The following is a 25,057-nucleotide window of genomic DNA, read 5'->3' as shown; positions in this document are numbered from 1 at the left end:
AGTTTTGTGAGAAATTGATTTTATTAGAAATTACAGTGATAAATTAATAAATTAAAATTAAGTTTCGGGTCATTTCGGGTCGACCCGCCGCCCCGTAAACCTGAAATTTTCGGGTTCGGGTCAGCATACCTGACCCGTCACGGGTTGGCGGGTCGGGGTTCGGGTCAACAGATTTTCTGGCGGGTCTGTTGACCCAAACCCGACCCGCCAACCTGATTTGGACCCGAATTGCCACCCCTAACTGCAAGCGTGAAGGATTGATTTCATGATAATTTAGAGTTGCGGGATGAGGGAAAAAAACAGGGTGCAAATCAATAACAAAAAAAAATATAAAGTAAATAAATAAAAGGATAAGAGGAAAATGCTTGAATTGACGCTTAAAATGAATTTCGGTCTAGAAAAGCCACACTGCTTCGCAGGACGGGGTAGTTTAAAAGAATAAAGCGAAAGGAACATGGCGGGTGCGATCATACCAGCACTAATGCACCGGATCCCATCAGAACTCCGAAGTTAAGCGTGCTTGGGCGAGAGTAGTACTAGGATGGGTGACCCCCTGGGAAGTCCTCGTGTTGCACCCCTCTCTTTTTTGTTTCGAAATCCAAATTTCCTATTCGTTCTTTATCCTGTAGTAATTTAGCTCCGTCGGAACGATTGCTTAATATTTTGCTTCTTGTCGAAGCGTGAAGGAGGATCTGAAGGCGCGAGACAAATCAGGAACGGTACGGCTCGATCAAAGCCCGGATCGTCGCTCAAATTTGTCGGCGCAAATGTATCAACGCAACTAGGGGTGGCAATTTTCGACACGACCTGAAAACACGACACGAACCTAACACGAAATTAATGGGTTTGGGTTGAGGTTTCGGGAATTCGGGTCAGAATCGGGTTGGACCCGATGAACCCGAAAAGAAAACCGGTCGATTTCGGGTCAACCCGTGGTGACCTGATATGACCCGATATGACCCGTTTACGAATTAAAAATAATTTAATAAACATAAAAATAATTTTATCTAACTAAACTAAGTTATTCTTTTTTTCAAAGGCATTAATTACTTAATCCTAAACGAATTTATTTAATTTGTGTGAAGTTGAAATTATTATACTTGGACAAATAATATATTATATTATTTTTCACTTTTGTATTGTTTTAATTTATTTTATATTTTGCTTGGGATAAAACACTTTTACGGTGTTTAATTTATTTTAGATTTGATTTGGAATCATTTATTTAAATTTTTATTACTTGATTATGTAATTAGTTTTGTGAGAAATTGATTTTATTAGAAATTACAGTGATAAATTAATAAATTAAAATTAAGTTTCGGGTCATTTCGGGTCGACCCGCCGCCCCGTAAACCTGAAATTTTCGGGTTCGGGTCAGCATACCTGACCCGTCACGGGTTGGCGGGTCGGGGTTCGGGTCAACAGATTTTCTGGCGGGTCTGTTGACCCGAACCCGACCCGCCAACCTGATTTGGACCCGAATTGCCACCCCTAACTGCAAGCGTGAAGGATTGATTTCATGATAATTTAGAGTTGCGGGATGAGGGAAAAAAACAGGGTGCAAATCAATAACAAAAAAAAATATAAAGTAAATAAATAAAAGGATAAGAGGAAAATGCTTGAATTGACGCTTAAAATGAATTTCGGTCTAGAAAAGCCACACTGCTTCGCAGGACGGGGTAGTTTAAAAGAATAAAGCGAAAGGAACATGGCGGGTGCGATCATACCAGCACTAATGCACCGGATCCCATCAGAACTCCGAAGTTAAGCGTGCTTGGGCGAGAGTAGTACTAGGATGGGTGACCCCCTGGGAAGTCCTCGTGTTGCACCCCTCTCTTTTTTGTTTCGAAATCCAAATTTCCTATTCGTTCTTTATCCTGTAGTAATTTAGCTCCGTCGGAACGATTGCTTAATATTTTGCTTCTTGTCGAAGCGTGAAGGAGGATCTGAAGGCGCGAGACAAATCAGGAACGGTACGGCTCGATCAAAGCCCGGATCGTCGCTCAAATTTGTCGGCGCAAATGTATCACCGCAACTAGGGGTGGCAATTTTCGACACGACCTGAAAACACGACACGAACCTAACACGAAATTAATGGGTTTGGGTTGAGGTTTCGGGAATTCGGGTCAGAATCGGGTTGGACCCGATGAACCCGAAAAGAAAACCGGTCGATTTCGGGTCAACCCGTGGTGACCTGATATGACCCGTTTACGAATTAAAAATAATTTAATAAACATAAAAATAATTTTATCTAACTAAACTAAGTTATTCTTTTTTTCAAAGGCATTAATTACTTAATCCTAAACGAATTTATTTAATTTGTGTGAAGTTGAAATTATTATACTTGGACAAATAATATATTATATTATTTTTCACTTTTGTATTGTTTTAATTTATTTTATATTTTGCTTGGGATAAAACACTTTTACAGTGTTTAATTTATTTTAGATTTGATTTGGAATCATTTATTTAAATTTTTATTACTTGATTATGTAATTAGTTTTGTGAGAAATTGATTTTATTAGAAATTACAGTGATAAATTAATAAATTAAAATTAAGTTTCGGGTCATTTCGGGTCGACCCGCCGCCCCGTAAACCTGAAATTTTCGGGTTCGGGTCAGCATACCTGACCCGTCACGGGTTGGCGGGTCGGGGTTCGGGTCAACAGATTTTCTGGCGGGTCTGTTGACCCGAACCCGACCCGCCAACCTGATTTGGACCCGAATTGCCACCCCTAACTGCAAGCGTGAAGGATTGATTTCATGATAATTTAGAGTTGCGGGATGAGGGAAAAAAACAGGGTGCAAATCAATAACAAAAAAAAATATAAAGTAAATAAATAAAAGGATAAGAGGAAAATGCTTGAATTGACGCTTAAAATGAATTTCGGTCTAGAAAAGCCACACTGCTTCGCAGGACGGGGTAGTTTAAAAGAATAAAGCGAAAGGAACATGGCGGGTGCGATCATACCAGCACTAATGCACCGGATCCCATCAGAACTCCGAAGTTAAGCGTGCTTGGGCGAGAGTAGTACTAGGATGGGTGACCCCCTGGGAAGTCCTCGTGTTGCACCCCTCTCTTTTTTGTTTCGAAATCCAAATTTCCTATTCGTTCTTTATCCTGTAGTAATTTAGCTCCGTCGGAACGATTGCTTAATATTTTGCTTCTTGTCGAAGCGTGAAGGAGGATCTGAAGGCGCGAGACAAATCAGGAACGGTACGGCTCGATCAAAGCCCGGATCGTCGCTCAAATTTGTCGGCGCAAATGTATCACCGCAACTAGGGGTGGCAATTTTCGACACGACCTGAAAACACGACACGAACCTAACACGAAATTAATGGGTTTGGGTTGAGGTTTCGGGAATTCGGGTCAGAATCGGGTTGGACCCGATGAACCCGAAAAGAAAACCGGTCGATTTCGGGTCAACCCGTGGTGACCTGATATGACCCGATATGACCCGTTTACGAATTAAAAATAATTTAATAAACATAAAAATAATTTTATCTAACTAAACTAAGTTATTCTTTTTTTCAAAGGCATTAATTACTTAATCCTAAACGAATTTATTTAATTTGTGTGAAGTTGAAATTATTATACTTGGACAAATAATATATTATATTATTTTTCACTTTTGTATTGTTTTAATTTATTTTATATTTTGCTTGGGATAAAACACTTTTACGGTGTTTAATTTATTTTAGATTTGATTTGGAATCATTTATTTAAATTTTTATTACTTGATTATGTAATTAGTTTTGTGAGAAATTGATTTTATTAGAAATTACAGTGATAAATTAATAAATTAAAATTAAGTTTCGGGTCATTTCGGGTCGACCCGCCGCCCCGTAAACCTGAAATTTTCGGGTTCGGGTCAGCATACCTGACCCGTCACGGGTTGGCGGGTCGGGGTTCGGGTCAACAGATTTTCTGGCGGGTCTGTTGACCCAAACCCGACCCGCCAACCTGATTTGGACCCGAATTGCCACCCCTAACTGCAAGCGTGAAGGATTGATTTCATGATAATTTAGAGTTGCGGGATGAGGGAAAAAAACAGGGTGCAAATCAATAACAAAAAAAAATATAAAGTAAATAAATAAAAGAATAAGAGGAAAATGCTTGAATTGACGCTTAAAATGAATTTCGGTCTAGAAAAGCCACACTGCTTCGCAGGACGGGGTAGTTTAAAAGAATAAAGCGAAAGGAACATGGCGGGTGCGATCATACCAGCACTAATGCACCGGATCCCATCAGAACTCCGAAGTTAAGCGTGCTTGGGCGAGAGTAGTACTAGGATGGGTGACCCCCTGGGAAGTCCTCGTGTTGCACCCCTCTCTTTTTTGTTTCGAAATCCAAATTTCCTATTCGTTCTTTATCCTGTAGTAATTTAGCTTCGTCGGAACGATTGCTTAATATTTTGCTTCTTGTCGAAGCGTGAAGGAGGATCTGAAGGCGCGAGACAAATCAGGAACGGTACGGCTCGATCAAAGCCCGGATCGTCGCTCAAATTTGTCGGCGCAAATGTATCACCGCAACTAGGGGTGGCAATTTTCGACACGACCTGAAAACACGACACGAACCTAACACGAAATTAATGGGTTTGGGTTGAGGTTTCGGGAATTCGGGTCAGAATCGGGTTGGACCCGATGAACCCGAAAAGAAAACCGGTCGATTTCGGGTCAACCCGTGGTGACCTGATATGACCCGATATGACCCGTTTACGAATTAAAAATAATTTAATAAACATAAAAATAATTTTATCTAACTAAACTAAGTTATTCTTTTTTTCAAAGGCATTAATTACTTAATCCTAAACGAATTTATTTAATTTGTGTGAAGTTGAAATTATTATACTTGGACAAATAATATATTATATTATTTTTCACTTTTGTATTGTTTTAATTTATTTTATATTTTGCTTGGGATAAAACACTTTTACGGTGTTTAATTTATTTTAGATTTGATTTGGAATCATTTATTTAAATTTTTATTACTTGATTATGTAATTAGTTTTGTGAGAAATTGATTTTATTAGAAATTACAGTGATAAATTAATAAATTAAAATTAAGTTTCGGGTCATTTCGGGTCGACCCGCCGCCCCGTAAACCTGAAATTTTCGGGTTCGGGTCAGCATACCTGACCCGTCACGGGTTGGCGGGTCGGGGTTCGGGTCAACAGATTTTCTGGCGGGTCTGTTGACCCGAACCCGACCCGCCAACCTGATTTGGACCCGAATTGCCACCCCTAACTGCAAGCGTGAAGGATTGATTTCATGATAATTTAGAGTTGCGGGATGAGGGAAAAAAACAGGGTGCAAATCAATAACAAAAAAAAATATAAAGTAAATAAATAAAAGGATAAGAGGAAAATGCTTGAATTGACGCTTAAAATGAATTTCGGTCTAGAAAAGCCACACTGCTTCGCAGGACGGGGTAGTTTAAAAGAATAAAGCGAAAGGAACATGGCGGGTGCGATCATACCAGCACTAATGCACCGGATCCCATCAGAACTCCGAAGTTAAGCGTGCTTGGGCGAGAGTAGTACTAGGATGGGTGACCCCCTGGGAAGTCCTCGTGTTGCACCCCTCTCTTTTTTGTTTCGAAATCCAAATTTCCTATTCGTTCTTTATCCTGTAGTAATTTAGCTCCGTCGGAACGATTGCTTAATATTTTGCTTCTTGTCGAAGCGTGAAGGAGGATCTGAAGGCGCGAGACAAATCAGGAACGGTACGGCTCGATCAAAGCCCGGATCGTCGCTCAAATTTGTCGGCGCAAATGTATCACCGCAACTAGGGGCGGCAATTTTCGACACGACCTGAAAACACGACACGAACCTAACACGAAATTAATGGGTTTGGGTTGAGGTTTCGGGAATTCGGGTCAGAATCGGGTTGGACCCGATGAACCCGAAAAGAAAACCGGTCGATTTCGGGTCAACCCGTGGTGACCTGATATGACCCGATATGACCCGTTTACGAATTAAAAATAATTTAATAAACATAAAAATAATTTTATCTAACTAAACTAAGTTATTCTTTTTTTCAAAGGCATTAATTACTTAATCCTAAACGAATTTATTTAATTTGTGTGAAGTTGAAATTATTATACTTGGACAAATAATATATTATATTATTTTTCACTTTTGTATTGTTTTAATTTATTTTATATTTTGCTTGGGATAAAACACTTTTACGGTGTTTAATTTATTTTAGATTTGATTTGGAATCATTTATTTAAATTTTTATTACTTGATTATGTAATTAGTTTTGTGAGAAATTGATTTTATTAGAAATTACAGTGATAAATTAATAAATTAAAATTAAGTTTCGGGTCATTTCGGGTCGACCCGCCGCCCCGTAAACCTGAAATTTTCGGGTTCGGGTCAGCATACCTGACCCGTCACGGGTTGGCGGGTCGGGGTTCGGGTCAACAGATTTTCTGGCGGGTCTGTTGACCCAAACCCGACCCGCCAACCTGATTTGGACCCGAATTGCCACCCCTAACTGCAAGCGTGAAGGATTGATTTCATGATAATTTAGAGTTGCGGGATGAGGGAAAAAAACAGGGTGCAAATCAATAACAAAAAAAAATATAAAGTAAATAAATAAAAGGATAAGAGGAAAATGCTTGAATTGACGCTTAAAATGAATTTCGGTCTAGAAAAGCCACACTGCTTCGCAGGACGGGGTAGTTTAAAAGAATAAAGCGAAAGGAACATGGCGGGTGCGATCATACCAGCACTAATGCACCGGATCCCATCAGAACTCCGAAGTTAAGCGTGCTTGGGCGAGAGTAGTACTAGGATGGGTGACCCCCTGGGAAGTCCTCGTGTTGCACCCCTCTCTTTTTTGTTTCGAAATCCAAATTTCCTATTCGTTCTTTATCCTGTAGTAATTTAGCTCCGTCGGAACGATTGCTTAATATTTTGCTTCTTGTCGAAGCGTGAAGGAGGATCTGAAGGCGCGAGACAAATCAGGAACGGTACGGCTCGATCAAAGCCCGGATCGTCGCTCAAATTTGTCGGCGCAAATGTATCACCGCAACTAGGGGTGGCAATTTTCGACACGACCTGAAAACACGACACGAACCTAACACGAAATTAATGGGTTTGGGTTGAGGTTTCGGGAATTCGGGTCAGAATCGGGTTGGACCCGATGAACCCGAAAAGAAAACCGGTCGATTTCGGGTCAACCCGTGGTGACCTGATATGACCCGATATGACCCGTTTACGAATTAAAAATAATTTAATAAACATAAAAATAATTTTATCTAACTAAACTAAGTTATTCTTTTTTTCAAAGGCATTAATTACTTAATCCTAAACGAATTTATTTAATTTGTGTGAAGTTGAAATTATTATACTTGGACAAATAATATATTATATTATTTTTCACTTTTGTATTGTTTTAATTTATTTTATATTTTGCTTGGGATAAAACACTTTTACGGTGTTTAATTTATTTTAGATTTGATTTGGAATCATTTATTTAAATTTTTATTACTTGATTATGTAATTAGTTTTGTGAGAAATTGATTTTATTAGAAATTACAGTGATAAATTAATAAATTAAAATTAAGTTTCGGGTCATTTCGGGTCGACCCGCCGCCCCGTAAACCTGAAATTTTCGGGTTCGGGTCAGCATACCTGACCCGTCACGGGTTGGCGGGTCGGGGTTCGGGTCAACAGATTTTCTGGCGGGTCTGTTGACCCGAACCCGACCCGCCAACCTGATTTGGACCCGAATTGCCACCCCTAACTGCAAGCGTGAAGGATTGATTTCATGATAATTTAGAGTTGCGGGATGAGGGAAAAAAACAGGGTGCAAATCAATAACAAAAAAAAATATAAAGTAAATAAATAAAAGGATAAGAGGAAAATGCTTGAATTGACGCTTAAAATGAATTTCGGTCTAGAAAAGCCACACTGCTTCGCAGGACGGGGTAGTTTAAAAGAATAAAGCGAAAGGAACATGGCGGGTGCGATCATACCAGCACTAATGCACCGGATCCCATCAGAACTCCGAAGTTAAGCGTGCTTGGGCGAGAGTAGTACTAGGATGGGTGACCCCCTGGGAAGTCCTCGTGTTGCACCCCTCTCTTTTTTGTTTCGAAATCCAAATTTCCTATTCGTTCTTTATCCTGTAGTAATTTAGCTCCGTCGGAACGATTGCTTAATATTTTGCTTCTTGTCGAAGCGTGAAGGAGGATCTGAAGGCGCGAGACAAATCAGGAACGGTACGGCTCGATCAAAGCCCGGATCGTCGCTCAAATTTGTCGGCGCAAATGTATCACCGCAACTAGGGGTGGCAATTTTCGACACGACCTGAAAACACGACACGAACCTAACACGAAATTAATGGGTTTGGGTTGAGGTTTCGGGAATTCGGGTCAGAATCGGGTTGGACCCGATGAACCCGAAAAGAAAACCGGTCGATTTCGGGTCAACCCGTGGTGACCTGATATGACCCGTTTACGAATTAAAAATAATTTAATAAACATAAAAATATAATTTTATCTAACTAAACTAAGTTATTCTTTTTTTCAAAGGCATTAATTACTTAATCCTAAACGAATTTATTTAATTTGTGTGAAGTTGAAATTATTATACTTGGACAAATAATATATTATATTATTTTTCACTTTTGTATTGTTTTAATTTATTTTATATTTTGCTTGGGATAAAACACTTTTACGGTGTTTAATTTATTTTAGATTTGATTTGGAATCATTTATTTAAATTTTTATTACTTGATTATGTAATTAGTTTTGTGAGAAATTGATTTTATTAGAAATTACAGTGATAAATTAATAAATTAAAATTAAGTTTCGGGTCATTTCGGGTCGACCCGCCGCCCCGTAAACCTGAAATTTTCGGGTTCGGGTCAGCATACCTGACCCGTCACGGGTTGGCGGGTCGGGGTTCGGGTCAACAGATTTTCTGGCGGGTCTGTTGACCCGAACCCGACCCGCCAACCTGATTTGGACCCGAATTGCCACCCCTAACTGCAAGCGTGAAGGATTGATTTCATGATAATTTAGAGTTGCGGGATGAGGGAAAAAAACAGGGTGCAAATCAATAACAAAAAAAAATATAAAGTAAATAAATAAAAGGATAAGAGGAAAATGCTTGAATTGACGCTTAAAATGAATTTCGGTCTAGAAAAGCCACACTGCTTCGCAGGACGGGGTAGTTTAAAAGAATAAAGCGAAAGGAACATGGCGGGTGCGATCATACCAGCACTAATGCACCGGATCCCATCAGAACTCCGAAGTTAAGCGTGCTTGGGCGAGAGTAGTACTAGGATGGGTGACCCCCTGGGAAGTCCTCGTGTTGCACCCCTCTCTTTTTTGTTTCGAAATCCAAATTTCCTATTCGTTCTTTATCCTGTAGTAATTTAGCTCCGTCGGAACGATTGCTTAATATTTTGCTTCTTGTCGAAGCGTGAAGGAGGATCTGAAGGCGCGAGACAAATCAGGAACGGTACGGCTCGATCAAAGCCCGGATCGTCGCTCAAATTTGTCGGCGCAAATGTATCACCGCAACTAGGGGTGGCAATTTTCGACACGACCTGAAAACACGACACGAACCTAACACGAAATTAATGGGTTTGGGTTGAGGTTTCGGGAATTCGGGTCAGAATCGGGTTGGACCCGATGAACCCGAAAAGAAAACCGGTCGATTTCGGGTCAACCCGTGGTGACCTGATATGACCCGTTTACGAATTAAAAATAATTTAATAAACATAAAAATAATTTTATCTAACTAAACTAAGTTATTCTTTTTTTCAAAGGCATTAATTACTTAATCCTAAACGAATTTATTTAATTTGTGTGAAGTTGAAATTATTATACTTGGACAAATAATATATTATATTATTTTTCACTTTTGTATTGTTTTAATTTATTTTATATTTTGCTTGGGATAAAACACTTTTACGGTGTTTAATTTATTTTAGATTTGATTTGGAATCATTTATTTAAATTTTTATTACTTGATTATGTAATTAGTTTTGTGAGAAATTGATTTTATTAGAAATTACAGTGATAAATTAATAAATTAAAATTAAGTTTCGGGTCATTTCGGGTCGACCCGCCGCCCCGTAAACCTGAAATTTTCGGGTTCGGGTCAGCATACCTGACCCGTCACGGGTTGGCGGGTCGGGGTTCGGGTCAACAGATTTTCTGGCGGGTCTGTTGACCCGAACCCGACCCGCCAACCTGATTTGGACCCGAATTGCCACCCCTAACTGCAAGCGTGAAGGATTGATTTCATGATAATTTAGAGTTGCGGGATGAGGGAAAAAAACAGGGTGCAAATCAATAACAAAAAAAAATATAAAGTAAATAAATAAAAGGATAAGAGGAAAATGCTTGAATTGACGCTTAAAATGAATTTCGGTCTAGAAAAGCCACACTGCTTCGCAGGACGGGGTAGTTTAAAAGAATAAAGCGAAAGGAACATGGCGGGTGCGATCATACCAGCACTAATGCACCGGATCCCATCAGAACTCCGAAGTTAAGCGTGCTTGGGCGAGAGTAGTACTAGGATGGGTGACCCCCTGGGAAGTCCTCGTGTTGCACCCCTCTCTTTTTTGTTTCGAAATCCAAATTTCCTATTCGTTCTTTATCCTGTAGTAATTTAGCTCCGTCGGAACGATTGCTTAATATTTTGCTTCTTGTCGAAGCGTGAAGGAGGATCTGAAGGCGCGAGACAAATCAGGAACGGTACGGCTCGATCAAAGCCCGGATCGTCGCTCAAATTTGTCGGCGCAAATGTATCACCGCAACTAGGGGTGGCAATTTTCGACACGACCTGAAAACACGACACGAACCTAACACGAAATTAATGGGTTTGGGTTGAGGTTTCGGGAATTCGGGTCAGAATCGGGTTGGACCCGATGAACCCGAAAAGAAAACCGGTCGATTTCGGGTCAACCCGTGGTGACCTGATATGACCCGATATGACCCGTTTACGAATTAAAAATAATTTAATAAACATAAAAATAATTTTATCTAACTAAACTAAGTTATTCTTTTTTTCAAAGGCATTAATTACTTAATCCTAAACGAATTTATTTAATTTGTGTGAAGTTGAAATTATTATACTTGGACAAATAATATATTATATTATTTTTCACTTTTGTATTGTTTTAATTTATTTTATATTTTGCTTGGGATAAAACACTTTTACGGTGTTTAATTTATTTTAGATTTGATTTGGAATCATTTATTTAAATTTTTATTACTTGATTATGTAATTAGTTTTGTGAGAAATTGATTTTATTAGAAATTACAGTGATAAATTAATAAATTAAAATTAAGTTTCGGGTCATTTCGGGTCGACCCGCCGCCCCGTAAACCTGAAATTTTCGGGTTCGGGTCAGCATACCTGACCCGTCACGGGTTGGCGGGTCGGGGTTCGGGTCAACAGATTTTCTGGCGGGTCTGTTGACCCGAACCCGACCCGCCAACCTGATTTGGACCCGAATTGCCACCCCTAACTGCAAGCGTGAAGGATTGATTTCATGATAATTTAGAGTTGCGGGATGAGGGAAAAAAACAGGGTGCAAATCAATAACAAAAAAAAATATAAAGTAAATAAATAAAAGGATAAGAGGAAAATGCTTGAATTGACGCTTAAAATGAATTTCGGTCTAGAAAAGCCACACTGCTTCGCAGGACGGGGTAGTTTAAAAGAATAAAGCGAAAGGAACATGGCGGGTGCGATCATACCAGCACTAATGCACCGGATCCCATCAGAACTCCGAAGTTAAGCGTGCTTGGGCGAGAGTAGTACTAGGATGGGTGACCCCCTGGGAAGTCCTCGTGTTGCACCCCTCTCTTTTTTGTTTCGAAATCCAAATTTCCTATTCGTTCTTTATCCTGTAGTAATTTAGCTCCGTCGGAACGATTGCTTAATATTTTGCTTCTTGTCGAAGCGTGAAGGAGGATCTGAAGGCGCGAGACAAATCAGGAACGGTACGGCTCGATCAAAGCCCGGATCGTCGCTCAAATTTGTCGGCGCAAATGTATCACCGCAACTAGGGGTGGCAATTTTCGACACGACCTGAAAACACGACACGAACCTAACACGAAATTAATGGGTTTGGGCTGAGGTTTCGGGAATTCGGGTCAGAATCGGGTTGGACCCGATGAACCCGAAAAGAAAACCGGTCGATTTCGGGTCAACCCGTGGTGACCTGATATGACCCGTTTACGAATTAAAAATAATTTAATAAACATAAAAATAATTTTATCTAACTAAACTAAGTTATTCTTTTTTTCAAAGGCATTAATTACTTAATCCTAAACGAATTTATTTAATTTGTGTGAAGTTGAAATTATTATACTTGGACAAATAATATATTATATTATTTTTCACTTTTGTATTGTTTTAATTTATTTTATATTTTGCTTGGGATAAAACACTTTTACGGTGTTTAATTTATTTTAGATTTGATTTGGAATCATTTATTTAAATTTTTATTACTTGATTATGTAATTAGTTTTGTGAGAAATTGATTTTATTAGAAATTACAGTGATAAATTAATAAATTAAAATTAAGTTTCGGGTCATTTCGGGTCGACCCGCCGCCCCGTAAACCTGAAATTTTCGGGTTCGGGTCAGCATACCTGACCCGTCACGGGTTGGCGGGTCGGGGTTCGGGTCAACAGATTTTCTGGCGGGTCTGTTGACCCGAACCCGACCCGCCAACCTGATTTGGACCCGAATTGCCACCCCTAACTGCAAGCGTGAAGGATTGATTTCATGATAATTTAGAGTTGCGGGATGAGGGAAAAAAACAGGGTGCAAATCAATAACAAAAAAAAATATAAAGTAAATAAATAAAAGGATAAGAGGAAAATGCTTGAATTGACGCTTAAAATGAATTTCGGTCTAGAAAAGCCACACTGCTTCGCAGGACGGGGTAGTTTAAAAGAATAAAGCGAAAGGAACATGGCGGGTGCGATCATACCAGCACTAATGCACCGGATCCCATCAGAACTCCGAAGTTAAGCGTGCTTGGGCGAGAGTAGTACTAGGATGGGTGACCCCCTGGGAAGTCCTCGTGTTGCACCCCTCTCTTTTTTGTTTCGACATCCAAATTTCCTATTCGTTCTTTATCCTGTAGTAATTTAGCTCCGTCGGAACGATTGCTTAATATTTTGCTTCTTGTCGAAGCGTGAAGGAGGATCTGAAGGCGCGAGACAAATCAGGAACGGTACGGCTCGATCAAAGCCCGGATCGTCGCTCAAATTTGTCGGCGCAAATGTATCACCGCAACTAGGGGTGGCAATTTTCGACACGACCTGAAAACACGACACGAACCTAACACGAAATTAATGGGTTTGGGTTGAGGTTTCGGGAATTCGGGTCAGAATCGGGTTGGACCCGATGAACCCGAAAAGAAAACCGGTCGATTTCGGGTCAACCCGTGGTGACCTGATATGACCCGTTTACGAATTAAAAATAATTTAATAAACATAAAAATAATTTTATCTAACTAAACTAAGTTATTCTTTTTTTCAAAGGCATTAATTACTTAATCCTAAACGAATTTATTTAATTTGTGTGAAGTTGAAATTATTATACTTGGACAAATAATATATTATATTATTTTTCACTTTTGTATTGTTTTAATTTATTTTATATTTTGCTTGGGATAAAACACTTTTACAGTGTTTAATTTATTTTAGATTTGATTTGGAATCATTTATTTAAATTTTTATTACTTGATTATGTAATTAGTTTTGTGAGAAATTGATTTTATTAGAAATTACAATGATAAATTAATAAATTAAAATTAAGTTTCGGGTCATTTCGGGTCGACCCGCCGCCCCGTAAACCTGAAATTTTCGGGTTCGGGTCAGCATACCTGACCCGTCACGGGTTGGCGGGTCGGGGTTCGGGTCAACAGATTTTCTGGCGGGTCTGTTGACCCGAACCCGACCCGCCAACCTGATTTGGACCCGAATTGCCACCCCTAACTGCAAGCGTGAAGGATTGATTTCATGATAATTTAGAGTTGCGGGATGAGGGAAAAAAACAGGGTGCAAATCAATAACAAAAAAAAATATAAAGTAAATAAATAAAAGGATAAGAGGAAAATGCTTGAATTGACGCTTAAAATGAATTTCGGTCTAGAAAAGCCACACTGCTTCGCAGGACGGGGTAGTTTAAAAGAATAAAGCGAAAGGAACATGGCGGGTGCGATCATACCAGCACTAATGCACCGGATCCCATCAGAACTCCGAAGTTAAGCGTGCTTGGGCGAGAGTAGTACTAGGATGGGTGACCCCCTGGGAAGTCCTCGTGTTGCACCCCTCTCTTTTTTGTTTCGAAATCCAAATTTCCTATTCGTTCTTTATCCTGTAGTAATTTAGCTCCGTCGGAACGATTGCTTAATATTTTGCTTCTTGTCGAAGCGTGAAGGAGGATCTGAAGGCGCGAGACAAATCAGGAACGGTACGGCTCGATCAAAGCCCGGATCGTCGCTCAAATTTGTCGGCGCAAATGTATCACCGCAACTAGGGGTGGCAATTTTCGACACGACCTGAAAACACGACACGAACCTAACACGAAATTAATGGGTTTGGGTTGAGGTTTCGGGAATTCGGGTCAGAATCGGGTTGGACCCGATGAACCCGAAAAGAAAACCGGTCGATTTCGGGTCAACCCGTGGTGACCTGATATGACCCGTTTACGAATTAAAAATAATTTAATAAACATAAAAATAATTTTATCTAACTAAACTAAGTTATTCTTTTTTTCAAAGGCATTAATTACTTAATCCTAAACGAATTTATTTAATTTGTGTGAAGTTGAAATTATTATACTTGGACAAATAATATATTATATTATTTTTCACTTTTGTATTGTTTTAATTTATTTTATATTTTGCTTGGGATAAAACACTTTTACAGTGTTTAATTTATTTTAGATTTGATTTGGAATCATTTATTTAAATTTTTATTACTTGATTATGTAATTAGTTTTGTGAGAAATTGATTTTATTAGAAATTACAGTGATAAATTAATAAATTAAAATTAAGTTTCGGGTCATTTCGGGTCGACCCGCCGCCCCGTAAACCTGAAATTTTCGGGTTCGGGTCAGCATACCTGACCCGTCACGGGTTGGCGGGTCGGGGTTCGGGTCAACAGATTTTCTGGCGGGTCTGTTGACCCGAACCCGACCCGCCAACCTGATTTGGACCCGAATTGCCACCCCTAACTGCAAGCGTGAAGGATTGATTTCATGATAATTTAGAGTTGCGGGATGAGGGAAAAAAACAGGGTGCAAATCAATAACAAAAAAAAATATAAAGTAAATAAATAAAAGGATAAGAGGAAAATGCTTGAATTGACGCTTAAAATGAATTTCGGTCTAGAAAAGCCACACTGCTTCGCAGGACGGGGTAGTTTAAAAGAATAAAGCGAAAGGAACATGGCGGGTGCGATCATACCAGCACTAATGCACCGGATCCCATCAGAACTCCGAAGTTAAGCGTGCTTGGGCGAGAGTAGTACTAGGATGGGTGACCCCCTGGGAAGTCCTCGTGTTGCACCCCTCTCTTTTTTGTTTCGAAATCCAAATTTCCTATTCGTTCTTTATCCTGTAGTAATTTAGCTCCGTCGGAACGATTGCTTAATATTTTGCTTCTTGTCGAAGCGTGAAGGAGGATCTGAAGGCGCGAGACAAATCAGGAACGGTACGGCTCGATCAAAGCCCGGATCGTCGCTCAAATTTGTCGGCGCAAATGTATCACCGCAACTAGGGGTGGCAATTTTCGACACGACCTGAAAACACGACACGAACCTAACACGAAATTAATGGGTTTGGGTTGAGGTTTCGGGAATTCGGGTCAGAATCGGGTTGGACCCGATGAACCCGAAAAGAAAACCGGTCGATTTCGGGTCAACCCGTGGTGACCTGATATGACCCGATATGACCCGTTTACGAATTAAAAATAATTTAATAAACATAAAAATAATTTTATCTAACTAAACTAAGTTATTCTTTTTTTCAAAGGCATTAATTACTTAATCCTAAACGAATTTATTTAATTTGTGTGAAGTTGAAATTATTATACTTGGACAAATAATATATTATATTATTTTTCACTTTTGTATTGTTTTAATTTATTTTATATTTTGCTTGGGATAAAACACTTTTACGGTGTTTAATTTATTTTAGATTTGATTTGGAATCATTTATTTAAATTTTTATTACTTGATTATGTAATTAGTTTTGTGAGAAATTGATTTTATTAGAAATTACAGTGATAAATTAATAAATTAAAATTAAGTTTCGGGTCATTTCGGATCGACCCGCCGCCCCGTAAACCTGAAATTTTCGGGTTCGGGTCAGCATACCTGACCCGTCACGGGTTGGCGGGTCGGGGTTCGGGTCAACAGATTTTCTGGCGGGTCTGTTGACCCAAACCCGACCCGCCAACCTGATTTGGACCCGAATTGCCACCCCTAACTGCAAGCGTGAAGGATTGATTTCATGATAATTTAGAGTTGCGGGATGAGGGAAAAAAACAGGGTGCAAATCAATAACAAAAAAAAATATAAAGTAAATAAATAAAAGGATAAGAGGAAAATGCTTGAATTGACGCTTAAAATGAATTTCGGTCTAGAAAAGCCACACTGCTTCGCAGGACGGGGTAGTTTAAAAGAATAAAGCGAAAGGAACATGGCGGGTGCGATCATACCAGCACTAATGCACCAGATCCCATCAGAACTCCGAAGTTAAGCGTGCTTGGGCGAGAGTAGTACTAGGATGGGTGACCCCCTGGGAAGTCCTCGTGTTGCACCCCTCTCTTTTTTGTTTCGAAATCCAAATTTCCTATTCGTTCTTTATCCTGTAGTAATTTAGCTCCGTCGGAACGATTGCTTAATATTTTGCTTCTTGTCGAAGCGTGAAGGAGGATCTGAAGGCGCGAGACAAATCATGAACGGTACGGCTCGATCAAAGCCCGGATCGTCGCTCAAATTTGTCGGCGCAAATGTATCACCGCAACTAGGGGTGGCAATTTTCGACACGACCTGAAAACACGACACGAACCTAACACGAAATTAATGGGTTTGGGTTGAGGTTTCGGGAATTCGGGTCAGAATCGGGTTGGACCCGATGAACCCGAAAAGAAAACCGGTCGATTTCGGGTCAACCCGTGGTGACCTGATATGACCCGTTTACGAATTAAAAATAATTTAATAAACATAAAAATAATTTTATCTAACTAAACTAAGTTATTCTTTTTTTCAAAGGCATTAATTACTTAATCCTAAACGAATTTATTTAATTTGTGTGAAGTTGAAATTATTATACTTGGACAAATAATATATTATATTATTTTTCACTTTTGTATTGTTTTAATTTATTTTATATTTTGCTTGGGATAAAACACTTTTACGGTGTTTAATTTATTTTAGATTTGATTTGGAATCATTTATTTAAATTTTTATTACTTGATTATGTAATTAGTTTTGTGAGAAATTGATTTTATTAGAAATTACAGTGATAAATTGATAAATTAAAATTAAGTTTCGGGTCATTTCGGGTCGACCCGCCGCCCCGTAAACCTGAAATTTTCGGGTTCGGGTCAGCATACCTGACCCGTCACGGGTTGGCGGGTCGGGGTTCGGGTCAACAGATTTTCTGGCGGGTCTGTTGACCCGAACCCGACCCGCCAACCTGATTTGGACCCGAATTGCCACCCCTAACTGCAAGCGTGAAGGATTGATTTCATGATAATTTAGAGTTGCGGGATGAGGGAAAAAAACAGGGTGCAAATCAATAACAAAAAAAAATATAAAGTAAATAAATAAAAGGATAAGAGGAAAATGCTTGAATTGACGCTTAAAATGAATTTCGGTCTAGAAAAGCCACACTGCTTCGCAGGACGGGGTAGTTTAAAAGAATAACGCGAAAGGAACATGGCGGGTGCGATCATACCAGCACTAATGCACCGGATCCCATCAGAACTCCGAAGTTAAGCGTGCTTGGGCGAGAGTAGTACTAGGATGGGTGACCCCCTGGGAAGTCCTCGTGTTGCACCCCTCTCTTTTTTGTTTCGAAATCCAAATTTCCTATTCGTTCTTTATCCTGTAGTAATTTAGCTCCGTCGGAACGATTGCTTAATATTTTGCTTCTTGTCGAAGCGTGAAGGAGGATCTGAAGGCGCGAGACAAATCAGGAACGGTACGGCTCGATCAAAGCCCGGATCGTCGCTCAAATTTGTCGGCGCAAATGTATCACCGCAACTAGGGGTGGCAATTTTCGACACGACACGAACCTAACACGAAATTAATGGGTTTGGGTTGAGGTTTCGGGAATTCGGGTCAGAATCGGGTTGGACCCGATGAACCCGAAAAGAAAACCGGTCGATTTCGGGTCAACCCGTGGTGACCTGATATGACCCGATATGACCCGTTTACGAATTAAAAATAATTTAATAAACATAAAAATAATTTTATCTAACTAAACTAAGTTATTCTTTTTTTCAAAGGCATTAATTACTTAATCCTAAACGAATTTATTTAATTTGTGTGAAGTTGAAATTATTATACTTGGACAAATAATATATTATATTATTTTTCACTTTTGTATTGTTTTAATTTATTTTATATTTTGCTTGGGATAAAACACTTTTACGGTGTTTAATTTATTTTAGATTTGATTTGGAATCATTTATTTAAATTTTTATTACTTGATTATGTAATTAGTTTTGTGAGAAATTGATTTTATTAGAAATTACAGTGATAAATTAATAAATTAAAATTAAATTTCGGGTCATTTCGGGTCGACCCGCCGCCCCGTAAACCTGAAATTTTCGGGTTCGGGTCAGCATACCTGACCCGTCACGGGTTGGCGGGTCGGGGTTCGGGTCAACAGATTTTCTGGCGGGTCTGTTGACCCGAACCCGACCCGCCAACCTGATTTGGACCCGAATTGCCACCCCTAACTGCAAGCGTGAAGGATTGATTTCATGATAATTTAGAGTTGCGGGATGAGGGAAAAAAACAGGGTGCAAATCAATAACAAAAAAAAATATAAAGTAAATAAATAAAAGGATAAGAGGAAAATGCTTGAATTGACGCTTAAAATGAATTTCGGTCTAGAAAAGCCACACTGCTTCGCAGGACGGGGTAGTTTAAAAGAATAAAGCGAAAGGAACATGGCGGGTGCGATCATACCAGCACTAATGCACCGGATCCCATCAGAACTCCGAAGTTAAGCGTGCTTGGGCGAGAGTAGTACTAGGATGGGTGACCCCCTGGGAAGTCCTCGTGTTGCACCCCTCTCTTTTTTGTTTCGAAATCCAAATTTCCTATTCGTTCTTTATCCTGTAGTAATTTAGCTCCGTCGGAACGATTGCTTAATATTTTGCTTCTTGTCGAAGCGTGAAGGAGGATCTGAAGGCGCGAGACAAATCAGGAACGGTACGGCTCGATCAAAGCCCGGATCGTCGCTCAAATTTGTCGGCGCAAATGTATCACCGCAACTAGGGGTGGCAATTTTCGACACGACCTGAAAACACGACACGAACCTAACACGAAATTAATGGGTTTGGGTTGAGGTTTCGGGAATTCGGGTCAGAATCGGGTTGGACCCGATGAACCCGAAAAGAAAACCGGTCGATTTCGGGTCAACCCGTGGTGACCTGATATGACCCGATATGACCCGTTTACGAATTAAAAATAATTTAATAAACATAAAAATAATTTTATCTAACTAAACTAAGTTATTCTTTTTTTCAAAGGCATTAATTACTTAATCCTAAACGAATTTATTTAATTTGTGTGAAGTTGAAATTATTATACTTGGACAAATAATATATTATATTATTTTTCACTTTTGTATTGTTTTAATTTATTTTATATTTTGCTTGGGATAAAACACTTTTACGGTGTTTAATTTATTTTAGATTTGATTTGGAATCATTTATTTAAATTTTTATTACTTGATTATGTAATTAGTTTTGTGAGAAATTGATTTTATTAGAAATTACAGTGATAAATTAATAAATTAAAATTAAGTTTCGGGTCATTTCGGGTCGACCCGCCGCCCCGTAAACCTGAAATTTTCGGGTTCGGGTCAGCATACCTGACCCGTCACGGGTTGGCGGGTCGGGGTTCGGGTCAACAGATTTTCTGGCGGGTCTGTTGACCCGAACCCGACCCGCCAACCTGATTTGGACCCGAATTGCCACCCCTAACTGCAAGCGTGAAGGATTGATTTCATGATAATTTAGAGTTGCGGGATGAGGGAAAAAAACAGGGTGCAAATCAATAACAAAAAAAAATATAAAGTAAATAAATAAAAGGATAAGAGGAAAATGCTTGAATTGACGCTTAAAATGAATTTCGGTCTAGAAAAGCCACACTGCTTCGCAGGACGGGGTAGTTTAAAAGAATAAAGCGAAAGGAACATGGCGGGTGCGATCATACCAGCACTAATGCACCGGATCCCATCAGAACTCCGAAGTTAAGCGTGCTTGGGCGAGAGTAGTACTAGGATGGGTGACCCCCTGGGAAGTCCTCGTGTTGCACCCCTCTCTTTTTTGTTTCGAAATCCAAATTTCCTATTCGTTCTTTATCCTGTAGTAATTTAGCTCCGTCGGAACGATTGCTTAATATTTTGCTTCTTGTCGAAGCGTGAAGGAGGATCTGAAGGCGCGAGACAAATCAGGAACGGTACGGCTCGATCAAAGCCCGGATCGTCGCTCAAATTTGTCGGCGCAAATGTATCACCGCAACTAGGGGCGGCAATTTTCGACACGACCTGAAAACACGACACGAACCTAACACGAAATTAATGGGTTTGGGTTGAGGTTTCGGGAATTCGGGTCAGAATCGGGTTGGACCCGATGAACCCGAAAAGAAAACCGGTCGATTTCGGGTCAACCCGTGGTGACCTGATATGACCCGATATGACCCGTTTACGAATTAAAAATAATTTAATAAACATAAAAATAATTTTATCTAACTAAACTAAGTTATTCTTTTTTTCAAAGGCATTAATTACTTAATCCTAAACGAATTTATTTAATTTGTGTGAAGTTGAAATTATTATACTTGGACAAATAATATATTATATTATTTTTCACTTTTGTATTGTTTTAATTTATTTTATATTTTGCTTGGGATAAAACACTTTTACGGTGTTTAATTTATTTTAGATTTGATTTGGAATCATTTATTTAAATTTTTATTACTTGATTATGTAATTAGTTTTGTGAGAAATTGATTTTATTAGAAATTACAGTGATAAATTAATAAATTAAAATTAAGTTTCGGGTCATTTCGGGTCGACCCGCCGCCCCGTAAACCTGAAATTTTCGGGTTCGGGTCAGCATACCTGACCCGTCACGGGTTGGCGGGTCGGGGTTCGGGTCAACAGATTTTCTGGCGGGTCTGTTGACCCGAACCCGACCCGCCAACCTGATTTGGACCCGAATTGCCACCCCTAACTGCAAGCGTGAAGGATTGATTTCATGATAATTTAGAGTTGCGGGATGAGGGAAAAAAACAGGGTGCAAATCAATAACAAAAAAAAATATAAAGTAAATAAATAAAAGGATAAGAGGAAAATGCTTGAATTGACGCTTAAAATGAATTTCGGTCTAGAAAAGCCACACTGCTTCGCAGGACGGGGTAGTTTAAAAGAATAAAGCGAAAGGAACATGGCGGGTGCGATCATACCAGCACTAATGCACCGGATCCCATCAGAACTCCGAAGTTAAGCGTGCTTGGGCGAGAGTAGTACTAGGATGGGTGACCCCCTGGGAAGTCCTCGTGTTGCACCCCTCTCTTTTTTGTTTCGAAATCCAAATTTCCTATTCGTTCTTTATCCTGTAGTAATTTAGCTCCGTCGGAACGATTGCTTAATATTTTGCTTCTTGTCGAAGCGTGAAGGAGGATCTGAAGGCGCGAGACAAATCAGGAACGGTACGGCTCGATCAAAGCCCGGATCGTCGCTCAAATTTGTCGGCGCAAATGTATCACCGCAACTAGGGGCGGCAATTTTCGACACGACCTGAAAACACGACACGAACCTAACACGAAATTAATGGGTTTGGGTTGAGGTTTCGGGAATTCGGGTCAGAATCGGGTTGGACCCGATGAACCCGAAAAGAAAACCGGTCGATTTCGGGTCAACCCGTGGTGACCTGATATGACCCGATATGACCCGTTTACGAATTAAAAATAATTTAATAAACATAAAAATAATTTTATCTAACTAAACTAAGTTATTCTTTTTTTCAAAGGCATTAATTACTTAATCCTAAACGAATTTATTTAATTTGTGTGAAGTTGAAATTATTATACTTGGACAAATAATATATTATATTATTTTTCACTTTTGTATTGTTTTAATTTATTTTATATTTTGCTTGGGATAAAACACTTTTACGGTGTTTAATTTATTTTAGATTTGATTTGGAATCATTTATTTAAATTTTTATTACTTGATTATGTAATTAGTTTTGTGAGAAATTGATTTTATTAGAAATTACAGTGATAAATTAATAAATTAAAATTAAGTTTCGGGTCATTTCGGGTCGACCCGCCGCCCCGTAAACCTGAAATTTTCGGGTTCGGGTCAGCATACCTGACCCGTCACGGGTTGGCGGGTCGGGGTTCGGGTCAACAGATTTTCTGGCGGGTCTGTTGACCCAAACCCGACCCGCCAACCTGATTTGGACCCGAATTGCCACCCCTAACTGCAAGCGTGAAGGATTGATTTCATGATAATTTAGAGTTGCGGGATGAGGGAAAAAAACAGGGTGCAAATCAATAACAAAAAAAAATATAAAGTAAATAAATAAAAGGATAAGAGGAAAATGCTTGAATTGACGCTTAAAATGAATTTCGGTCTAGAAAAGCCACACTGCTTCGCAGGACGGGGTAGTTTAAAAGAATAAAGCGAAAGGAACATGGCGGGTGCGATCATACCAGCACTAATGCACCGGATCCCATCAGAACTCCGAAGTTAAGCGTGCTTGGGCGAGAGTAGTACTAGGATGGGTGACCCCCTGGGAAGTCCTCGTGTTGCACCCCTCTCTTTTTTGTTTCGAAATCCAAATTTCCTATTCGTTCTTTATCCTGTAGTAATTTAGCTCCGTCGGAACGATTGCTTAATATTTTGCTTCTTGTCGAAGCGTGAAGGAGGATCTGAAGGCGCGAGACAAATCAGGAACGGTACGGCTCGATCAAAGCCCGGATCGTCGCTCAAATTTGTCGGCGCAAATGTATCACCGCAACTAGGGGCGGCAATTTTCGACACGACCTGAAAACACGACACGAACCTAACACGAAATTAATGGGTTTGGGTTGAGGTTTCGGGAATTCGGGTCAGAATCGGGTTGGACCCGATGAACCCGAAAAGAAAACCGGTCGATTTCGGGTCAACCCGTGGTGACCTGATATGACCCGATATGACCCGTTTACGAATTAAAAATAATTTAATAAACATAAAAATAATTTTATCTAACTAAACTAAGTTATTCTTTTTTTCAAAGGCATTAATTACTTAATCCTAAACGAATTTATTTAATTTGTGTGAAGTTGAAATTATTATACTTGGACAAATAATATATTATATTATTTTTCACTTTTGTATTGTTTTAATTTATTTTATATTTTGCTTGGGATAAAACACTTTTACGGTGTTTAATTTATTTTAGATTTGATTTGGAATCATTTATTTAAATTTTTATTACTTGATTATGTAATTAGTTTTGTGAGAAATTGATTTTATTAGAAATTACAGTGATAAATTAATAAATTAAAATTAAGTTTCGGGTCATTTCGGGTCGACCCGCCGCCCCGTAAACCTGAAATTTTCGGGTTCGGGTCAGCATACCTGACCCGTCACGGGTTGGCGGGTCGGGGTTCGGGTCAACAGATTTTCTGGCGGGTCTGTTGACCCGAACCCGACCCGCCAACCTGATTTGGACCCGAATTGCCACCCCTAACTGCAAGCGTGAAGGATTGATTTCATGATAATTTAGAGTTGCGGGATGAGGGAAAAAAACAGGGTGCAAATCAATAACAAAAAAAAATATAAAGTAAATAAATAAAAGGATAAGAGGAAAATGCTTGAATTGACGCTTAAAATGAATTTCGGTCTAGAAAAGCCACACTGCTTCGCAGGACGGGGTAGTTTAAAAGAATAAAGCGAAAGGAACATGGCGGGTGCGATCATACCAGCACTAATGCACCGGATCCCATCAGAACTCCGAAGTTAAGCGTGCTTGGGCGAGAGTAGTACTAGGATGGGTGACCCCCTGGGAAGTCCTCGTGTTGCACCCCTCTCTTTTTTGTTTCGAAATCCAAATTTCCTATTCGTTCTTTATCCTGTAGTAATTTAGCTCCGTCGGAACGATTGCTTAATATTTTGCTTCTTGTCGAAGCGTGAAGGAGGATCTGAAGGCGCGAGACAAATCAGGAACGGTACGGCTCGATCAAAGCCCGGATCGTCGCTCAAATTTGTCGGCGCAAATGTATCACCGCAACTAGGGGCGGCAATTTTCGACACGACCTGAAAACACGACACGAACCTAACACGAAATTAATGGGTTTGGGTTGAGGTTTCGGGAATTCGGGTCAGAATCGGGTTGGACCCGATGAACCCGAAAAGAAAACCGGTCGATTTCGGGTCAACCCGTGGTGACCTGATATGACCCGATATGACCCGTTTACGAATTAAAAATAATTTAATAAACATAAAAATAATTTTATCTAACTAAACTAAGTTATTCTTTTTTTCAAAGGCATTAATTACTTAATCCTAAACGAATTTATTTAATTTGTGTGAAGTTGAAATTATTATACTTGGACAAATAATATATTATATTATTTTTCACTTTTGTATTGTTTTAATTTATTTTATATTTTGCTTGGGATAAAACACTTTTACGGTGTTTAATTTATTTTAGATTTGATTTGGAATCATTTATTTAAATTTTTATTACTTGATTATGTAATTAGTTTTGTGAGAAATTGATTTTATTAGAAATTACAGTGATAAATTAATAAATTAAAAT

General features: G+C 39.4%; 20 non-coding genes across 20 annotated transcripts; all 20 read left to right on the top strand.

Moving 5' to 3' along the window:
• The first annotated feature begins 459 nt into the window (after nucleotides 1-459).
• On the top strand, nucleotides 460-578 carry LOC140028643 (5S ribosomal RNA). The gene has a single exon (XR_011832548.1). It is a non-coding gene; the product is annotated as a 5S ribosomal RNA (ribosomal RNA).
• Nucleotides 579-1,713: 1,135 nt separating this feature from the next.
• Nucleotides 1,714-1,832, top strand: LOC140028642 (5S ribosomal RNA). Its single transcript, XR_011832547.1, has one exon. It is a non-coding gene; the product is annotated as a 5S ribosomal RNA (ribosomal RNA).
• Nucleotides 1,833-2,957: 1,125 nt separating this feature from the next.
• LOC140028641 (5S ribosomal RNA) lies at nucleotides 2,958-3,076 on the top strand. The gene has a single exon (XR_011832546.1). It is a non-coding gene; the product is annotated as a 5S ribosomal RNA (ribosomal RNA).
• Nucleotides 3,077-4,211: 1,135 nt separating this feature from the next.
• Nucleotides 4,212-4,330, top strand: LOC140028640 (5S ribosomal RNA). The gene has a single exon (XR_011832544.1). It is a non-coding gene; the product is annotated as a 5S ribosomal RNA (ribosomal RNA).
• Nucleotides 4,331-5,465: 1,135 nt separating this feature from the next.
• On the top strand, nucleotides 5,466-5,584 carry LOC140028638 (5S ribosomal RNA). The gene has a single exon (XR_011832542.1). It is a non-coding gene; the product is annotated as a 5S ribosomal RNA (ribosomal RNA).
• Nucleotides 5,585-6,719: 1,135 nt separating this feature from the next.
• Nucleotides 6,720-6,838, top strand: LOC140028637 (5S ribosomal RNA). Its single transcript, XR_011832541.1, has one exon. It is a non-coding gene; the product is annotated as a 5S ribosomal RNA (ribosomal RNA).
• A 1,135-nt stretch (nucleotides 6,839-7,973) lies between these two features.
• Nucleotides 7,974-8,092, top strand: LOC140028636 (5S ribosomal RNA). Its single transcript, XR_011832540.1, has one exon. It is a non-coding gene; the product is annotated as a 5S ribosomal RNA (ribosomal RNA).
• Nucleotides 8,093-9,219: 1,127 nt separating this feature from the next.
• Nucleotides 9,220-9,338, top strand: LOC140028635 (5S ribosomal RNA). Its single transcript, XR_011832538.1, has one exon. It is a non-coding gene; the product is annotated as a 5S ribosomal RNA (ribosomal RNA).
• A 1,125-nt stretch (nucleotides 9,339-10,463) lies between these two features.
• Nucleotides 10,464-10,582, top strand: LOC140028634 (5S ribosomal RNA). The gene has a single exon (XR_011832537.1). It is a non-coding gene; the product is annotated as a 5S ribosomal RNA (ribosomal RNA).
• A 1,135-nt stretch (nucleotides 10,583-11,717) lies between these two features.
• LOC140028633 (5S ribosomal RNA) lies at nucleotides 11,718-11,836 on the top strand. Its single transcript, XR_011832536.1, has one exon. It is a non-coding gene; the product is annotated as a 5S ribosomal RNA (ribosomal RNA).
• Nucleotides 11,837-12,961: 1,125 nt separating this feature from the next.
• On the top strand, nucleotides 12,962-13,080 carry LOC140028632 (5S ribosomal RNA). The gene has a single exon (XR_011832535.1). It is a non-coding gene; the product is annotated as a 5S ribosomal RNA (ribosomal RNA).
• A 1,125-nt stretch (nucleotides 13,081-14,205) lies between these two features.
• LOC140028631 (5S ribosomal RNA) lies at nucleotides 14,206-14,324 on the top strand. The gene has a single exon (XR_011832534.1). It is a non-coding gene; the product is annotated as a 5S ribosomal RNA (ribosomal RNA).
• A 1,125-nt stretch (nucleotides 14,325-15,449) lies between these two features.
• Nucleotides 15,450-15,568, top strand: LOC140028630 (5S ribosomal RNA). The gene has a single exon (XR_011832533.1). It is a non-coding gene; the product is annotated as a 5S ribosomal RNA (ribosomal RNA).
• Nucleotides 15,569-16,703: 1,135 nt separating this feature from the next.
• LOC140030768 (5S ribosomal RNA) lies at nucleotides 16,704-16,822 on the top strand. Its single transcript, XR_011834687.1, has one exon. It is a non-coding gene; the product is annotated as a 5S ribosomal RNA (ribosomal RNA).
• A 1,125-nt stretch (nucleotides 16,823-17,947) lies between these two features.
• On the top strand, nucleotides 17,948-18,066 carry LOC140028629 (5S ribosomal RNA). Its single transcript, XR_011832532.1, has one exon. It is a non-coding gene; the product is annotated as a 5S ribosomal RNA (ribosomal RNA).
• Nucleotides 18,067-19,188: 1,122 nt separating this feature from the next.
• On the top strand, nucleotides 19,189-19,307 carry LOC140028627 (5S ribosomal RNA). The gene has a single exon (XR_011832530.1). It is a non-coding gene; the product is annotated as a 5S ribosomal RNA (ribosomal RNA).
• A 1,135-nt stretch (nucleotides 19,308-20,442) lies between these two features.
• Nucleotides 20,443-20,561, top strand: LOC140028626 (5S ribosomal RNA). The gene has a single exon (XR_011832529.1). It is a non-coding gene; the product is annotated as a 5S ribosomal RNA (ribosomal RNA).
• A 1,135-nt stretch (nucleotides 20,562-21,696) lies between these two features.
• Nucleotides 21,697-21,815, top strand: LOC140028625 (5S ribosomal RNA). Its single transcript, XR_011832528.1, has one exon. It is a non-coding gene; the product is annotated as a 5S ribosomal RNA (ribosomal RNA).
• Nucleotides 21,816-22,950: 1,135 nt separating this feature from the next.
• Nucleotides 22,951-23,069, top strand: LOC140028624 (5S ribosomal RNA). The gene has a single exon (XR_011832527.1). It is a non-coding gene; the product is annotated as a 5S ribosomal RNA (ribosomal RNA).
• Nucleotides 23,070-24,204: 1,135 nt separating this feature from the next.
• Nucleotides 24,205-24,323, top strand: LOC140028623 (5S ribosomal RNA). The gene has a single exon (XR_011832526.1). It is a non-coding gene; the product is annotated as a 5S ribosomal RNA (ribosomal RNA).
• Nucleotides 24,324-25,057: the final 734 nt, after the last annotated feature.

This window comes from Coffea arabica, chromosome 11e, assembly GCF_036785885.1.
Source record: "Coffea arabica cultivar ET-39 chromosome 11e, Coffea Arabica ET-39 HiFi, whole genome shotgun sequence".
Lineage (NCBI taxonomy): Eukaryota > Viridiplantae > Streptophyta > Magnoliopsida > Gentianales > Rubiaceae > Coffea > Coffea arabica.
The sequence above is the reverse complement of the archived record's forward strand: the minus strand, read 5'-3'. Positions and strand labels throughout refer to the sequence as shown.